The 6,765-nt window shown below is 45.6% G+C and overlaps 1 pseudogene; it reads right to left on the reverse strand.

Moving 5' to 3' along the window:
- Nucleotides 1-1,857: 1,857 nt before the first annotated feature.
- LOC110339049 lies at nucleotides 1,858-2,189 on the reverse strand (annotated as a pseudogene).
- Nucleotides 2,190-6,765: the final 4,576 nt, after the last annotated feature.

Raw genomic sequence — 6,765 nt, forward strand, 5'->3', positions numbered from 1 at the left:
AAAAAAACAAAAACAAAACAAAAACAAAAACAAAAAACAAAAAAACTAAATGGATTGAATAGTTTTCTATTATAATACAGATGCTCAGCAGATGTCCACTGGCTATATATCTCTACAAGAGAGAGAATCTCAAACAGCTAAGAAGTAATGAATATAGAAAGAGCCATCCAAACGGGCTTGAGTCTCACAACGCACACAGGTACACTCGATGGGTTTCTTCTAGTGTTTTAATAAATCGTCTTCAAGAAGCCAGGGACCTAAGAATACGCTTCTTTTAAAAGATTCCCGGCTTCCCATGAAATTCTCAGAGGACGCAATGACTCAGCTGTACAGAGGAAGTGTGGTGTGTCAGCCCCCTGAGGTCACACGCGCTGACTACCCCATCCCTAAGTCTCTGTGACTGTCACTCCACAAGAATGGTATCTTTCCTAGTTCTGACCTGGCACCTTATTGGATGATGGGTTCTGCAAAAGATTCTTCGGTGTAACACTTTGCAAGTATTAACATAGGGGGCGGAGGTGGGTGGCAATAACAGTGACTTTATTTAAAAAACAAAAAACAAAAAACAAAAAAACAACAAAACCCTGGGTGATCTCTTATATGGCTGTCTTTCTTCTGGGAGGGAGCAGTGAATGATGTGGTTCTATTTGTGAAGTCTAATTTCCTCTCTCGGCTGTTTACTTTGACAAAGAAGAAAGAATTCAATGGGGCTCATCATGACTGGGAAAATGGCAAAAACAGAACAGAAGAAATAATACACAGAATGTACCGCAAACATAGCAGGGGGGGGGGGAAAGGGGGCTGAGCAAAGCTGCCTTGCTAGGCGGCAGCCACTGCAGAAGAGAATGTGAGTTTCAGCAGAGCGAAGGTTTTGTCTTGAAGAACTGGAGATCATGGTAAGGAGCAACTCAAACAGTTGTGGGGCCAAAGGTGTCTGGTGTGTGGGTTGTGAACCCATGAACTCACTGCGCTGTGTTACCTGCAAAGTTGAGCCCCATCTGAGCATCATGAGACAAACACAGTGCAAATATAGATAATGTTAGCTGCTGTCATTAGCATTAGTGACAGATGGGGTGGCGGCAGTCTCTAGGGCACCCTCACAGTGAAATGCTGGGATCAAGTCATTGTCAACAGACATGTGCACACACTTGGTAGAGTCTAAGAGATAGCAGCTGACAGAATAGAGCTTGATTAGCTGGGCGTGGTGATGCACGCCTTTAATCCCAGCACTTGGGAGGCAGAGGCAGGTGGAGCTCTGAGTTCAAAGCCAGCCTGGTCTACAGGGTGAGTTCCAGGACAACCAGGGCTACACAGAGAAACCCTGTATGGAGAAACCAAAATAAACAAACCAGAAAGACAAAAATTGAAAACCCAAAACAACAGCAACAGCAAAATGGTAACGTTATATAGCATTTTACTTATATTTCTTGTTTTTTTTTCTTTCTAACAACTTATGACTTGCTGTTTGTATTTCTTTTCTTTGCTTTTTTGCTTTTTTTTTTTTTTTTTTTGAGGCAGGGTTTCTCTGTGTAGCCCTGACTGTCCTAAAACTCACTCTGTAAACCAGGCTGGCCTCAAACTCAGAAATCCACCTGCTTCTGCCTCCCAAGTGCTGGGATTAAAGGCCTGTGTCACCACGTCCAGCCTCTTTTTTTTTTTTTTTTTTTTTAATCATTTAAATTTTATTGTTTAGTTAGAATAATAACCTTGGAAAAGAGATATTCACATCAGAATGCTCAGCAGGGATCCAGGAATACCTTGTTAGGATGTAACAAAGTTAAAAATCACACCAGAACCAAACACTGGCCGCAGCTTGACCTGTGTCCAGGTGGGAGACATAATGATTGGAAACTGGCTTCACTCCGTACACAGGCCTAGTTCCAGGGTCTTCATGGCTTCCTTCAGTTTGAGTACTTCTCTTTGCTGGCGCAGGTGGTACCTCTCAGCCCGAACCTTGTTTCGAAAGCCATAAATTAAGACCTCGGTAAGTTCGGAAGAATCCGGATTCTTAAACTCAAACATGGCCTGGCTCACCTGCTTGATGTGAGGCATTCGAGATCCCTGTGGGCCAAACAGAGATTTCTGCACCAGCAAGTGGACCTGGAATACTTCTGGATCTTTCAGGTCTTCAGGAGCCTTCGCCCATGGGCGGGCGGGATATCTTTACGGGTCACGAGGGTTTCCATCATAATTCCTGACAAGGAGCCAGATTTCAGGGAAGACTAAATCAGGGTTACCCTCAGTGACCCACAGCTCCAGGTTCCACATTTCTTTCATACTATGGACATAATGTTAGACAAAAAAGCAGATTCAACTGACTTCTTTTCTTTTTTAAAAAAGACTTATTTGCTTCATGTATGTGGCATTCTGTTGCTGTCTTCAGGCACACCAGAAGGTGGCATCAGATGCCCATTACAGATGGCACCATGGTGAGGCACCATGTGGTTGCTGGGAATTGAACTCAGGACCTCTGGAAGAGCGGTCAGTGCTCTTAACCACTGAGCCATCTCTCTAACCCTCAATTGACTTTCTTATTTGAGTTGAAAACGTGTCAAAAAAGCAGCAGAGACAGCTGGCAGCATCAGCAACTCGTCTGACCCAGGAACGCTAAGGAAGGCGCAGTGCAGTGCTAGGTGAGGATGTTTCATAGAGGAGAGGAGTCCCTGAAGATGCAGAGCACTGTGGCAGCATCAGAAGCTGACAATGATCAATTGAGAGCAGCCCACAGAGCCAGTCCTCTTACAGCTGCAGAAGTGGTCAGAGAGCTCACGGTGCACCAGCCAATGGCCATTTGGCATCTGAAGCAAGTTCAGAAAGCTTGGTAAGTGGGTGCCAGTGGGCTGAGTGAAAATCAAAACCTCTGCCATTTTGAACTGTCTGCTTACACTCCACACTCGACAAGGGACCATTCCTTGATTGGAATGTGAGCTGGGGGGGGGGAGAAGTGGCTTGTATGTGACCACTAGCAATCACCAGCTGAGAAACAGTTCCAAAGCCGACACCAAATAAATGGCGCGGTCACTGTTTGGTGGCCTGCTACTGGTCTGCTCCACAACACAGACGTTCATCCTTGTAGGACCTGAAGGGTTTGGTCCTGGCTTCTTGGTGGTCTCGTGTTTCTTGCAAATATTCGCACCCAAAACATTTCACCAAGACATCGAATCCAGACCACAAATGTTGGACGGAGATAGACTCCTCTGAGGAGAGGAATTCATTGTATACAATCATTTCAGATATTGTGCTGGTGAATGGAAGGGAGCATGCACTCATCAGGCTACTGAGAGAGCCCAGAGATCACATTATGTAATATGGTAGAGAATGGTGAACTTGGAAGAGAGAGAACTTGGGGTGGAGAGGCTGGGAGACAGACAGGAAGTGAGGCAGGGGAGACTCATTGGCAGGTGTTTGAGGGAGTGCTGTGTCCTACTATTCCTGGGGAGATGTGAATAAATGTCTGCCCACTCCAGACAGGGAATCCATGACAGATCAAAGTACAGATGCCACCAACATCCAACTGGGAGAACCAATGAGTTTCATTGGATTTATTTATAGGAGTATGGGTGAGGAGCTACTTATAGAAGCAGAAGTGACTTGAAGACCATCACCAAAGCCCGTCCCAGGATGGGTGATAGCTCACAAAAGCTGTGAACCTGGAGCACCCTGCACAGCCTGCGGGGACCTCAACAGGCTGAAGAGCGCCCTTTTCAGGCAACTTTACCTGTCCCTGCCTTTTCCAGGCAGTTTGGCTGATCTCCACTCTTTCCAGGTGGCTTAGCTGGTCTGAGAGTCTTCTGGGCAGTTCATTAGGTCTGAGACTGACTCTCAGTAGTCCTTACAGATTAAATGTGCTTGGGGAAGGAGGGGCCTAGTGAATCTGGTCAGTTTCAGGGACTTCCTGAAGCCTTTGTGTTGTTGACAGCTGAGCTTGACTAGGCTTTCTTGCATGGCGGAATGTTCCTCCTCCCTTTCCCATCCAAAACAGAGGATTGCCTCAGAGGAAATTGCTAGGTGATTGGAGGTTCTGTAGGAGAGGACCTAAGCTTGTTGGGTGCCTTGCTAGAATCCAGGTGGAAGTCACAAGGAATGAGTTTTAGAGTTTTAGTACAAAGGAGGAGACTTCCACATAAAAGCTAACAATAGGGTGAGAGTTCTGCTAACGCAGTGGGCTCTTCAACATCTCCTATGTCACAGCACCCAGTGGTTCACTGGCCAGGGCACAGCACACTAGACGGACATGTCTTCTTGGCATTTTGAATCAAAAGAAGCTTCTCACTATATAGCTCAGGCTGGCCTGAAATGTGCTATCCTCCTGCTGCAGCTTCCTGGATTGAAATTGTAGGCACACCTTGCTATGACTCACTATGCCCTGTCTGCTGCTAACAGGAATTAACTAACTGATTAATTGCAGAGTTCCCAAGGGTCAGTCTTTTAGCTTTGGAGTGAAATATTCTGCCCCATGAAGAACAAGGCAGAGAGATGTTGGAGGATTAGGTGTAGAACAGATAGTTGGTAAAGGGTCAAGTCTGAGAGAAGAAAAATGGATGCCCAGAGAAAAACTCAAAAGTCAAAAGTTATTTTTATTTGGAATTAAATGCTATATAGTAGTTTATTTTTAAAAAAATATATGAACTAAGCTGGGGTTGATGTTTCAAACCTGCAATCCTGACTCTGAGGTGGCTGAGGCAGGAGGAATATGGTAAGTTTCAGGACAGCCTGGGCTACATAGGAAGGTCCTTTCTGGACAAATAATAAACAATATCTGCATACATAAATATGGATGTATTTTAAGAGCATGATGTTTAATGAGACATTAAGTCATAGACATATAGGCAATGTATGTCTTTGCCTGGCTGCGGTGGCGCACGCCTTTCTTCCCAGCACTCGGGAGGCAGAGGCAGAGAGATCTCGTGAGTTCAAAACCAGCCTGGTCTACAGAGTGAGCTCCAGGACAGCCAGGGCTGTTACATAGAGAAACACCGTCTCAAAAAAAGGTTTTTGTTTGTTTGTTTGTTTAAAAAAAAAAAAGAAAAAGGGAATGTATGTTCCAGTCTTAGGAAGTAGGAACACTAGGAAAAGTCACACACTGCCTTATGGGAATGTATACAGATGTGGTAGGACAAACAAGGACAAACTCCAGGACAAACAAGGTTGGGCGGGGAGCTTGGTTTCCTGCCTGCTTGGCCGGTCTGAAGCTCTAGGTTCAACACAAAGAGTACACAACACAACCCCAAGGAAATGATTGACAGGACAGCCTGGTGTGTGGGTTCCTCTTGGGAAGAGCTTACAGAACCTTTTACAACCGATGAAAGTTAATCTCTTACACCCTACAGGAGTATTTCTTTAATTACACTTAAATGTGTGTACCAAGCCGTCTCTGCACTTCTGAAGGTAAGATCAAGGGAGAACAGAGACAAGACAGACATGTAGCATGGGGGAAGCACAACAAGTCTTAAGGCGGAGTGACAGGAATAAATCTGCACACAGACAGAGTAGACTGTGACAGAACACCAAAGCAGAACACTCTCTCCCAAAGCACGGCACCCTTCTAGAATCTAGAGAGGCAAGGGCTTGAGAGCACTTGACTGATGGTGAATTTATCCACCGTGAGAGAAGCCAGCAGGTCCTGAATGCCATCTTCAAACTGCTGATGGAAAGAACAAAAAAAAAAAAAAAAACCCAATTCCTTACCCAAGCTTCGAGGTATAACAATAGTACTTTCAGATGCAGAAACTGAGAGAATTCCTTCTCTTAGAAGTCACTGGAAAAGGCACCTGAAGAATGTTTTCAGCGAGATGAAAATTAACCAGTACAGGATGACTAGAGATAACAAAACAAAACAAAAACAAAATCAACCTATGCAGGGGCTGGAGAGGTGGCTCCGTGGTTAGAGCATTGGCTGCTCTTGCAGAGGACCTGGGTTACCAGTGCCCACGGGGTGACGCACAGCCATTTGTAACTCCAGGTCTGGGGGATCCGATGACCTCGTCTGGGTTTTATAGGCACATGTGGTGAGCAGACATGCATGCAGGGGAAACACCCATGCATACAAGATAAAAAATAAAGGGGGAGGGAGGTGGGAAGCAAGTGAGGGTGATTAGAGAAACCGGCCAATATATTAGCAGATTTACATTAGTATCACCCTAACACACACACACACACACACACACACACACACACACACACACACACAGTATGGTTTATGTAAGTGTCCCCCCAAAGGTCCATTTGTTAAAGGACTGGTCACCAGCTTGATGTTGCTGAGAGCTACTGGGAAGTAGAAGCCATGGCCCCTTTGGGGAGGCAGTCATTGGGATGTTCTGGGAGAAAAGTGAAGGCTCTGCTCACTCCTCCCAGTTTCCAGCCATGAGTTGAGTGGCCATGGGTGGAAAGCATGCCTGGTATGGGGGAGTGGCTACGATGCCGGTTGCTCATAGAGTGACTGGGAAGGATGGGTGGATTGGAGCGGTAGACTGAGTTCCAGCTAGACTCTGCTGGGGAATACCAACAGTGCATACCTCGGAGCCTTGGTAATGGTTCTAAGGGGATATTTGTAAGAATGGATTCTTCAGTATTGAGAGAGAAGACGTGTTCTAATGGTTGAATAACCTCTTCTGTTACCTTTCTACAAACATGGTTCCAAGCCCGCCCAGCGTCACTTTCGTTCCTGGCACATTTTCGTTCCTGTGGTCCTTGTGTGAGACGCAGCATTCGGTGTTGACCATTGTGTTCGGCTATGTGACTAAGTCATCCTTTTTTTTTTTTTTT

Source organism: Mus pahari, chromosome 23, assembly GCF_900095145.1.
Source record: "Mus pahari chromosome 23, PAHARI_EIJ_v1.1, whole genome shotgun sequence".
NCBI lineage: Eukaryota > Metazoa > Chordata > Mammalia > Rodentia > Muridae > Mus > Mus pahari.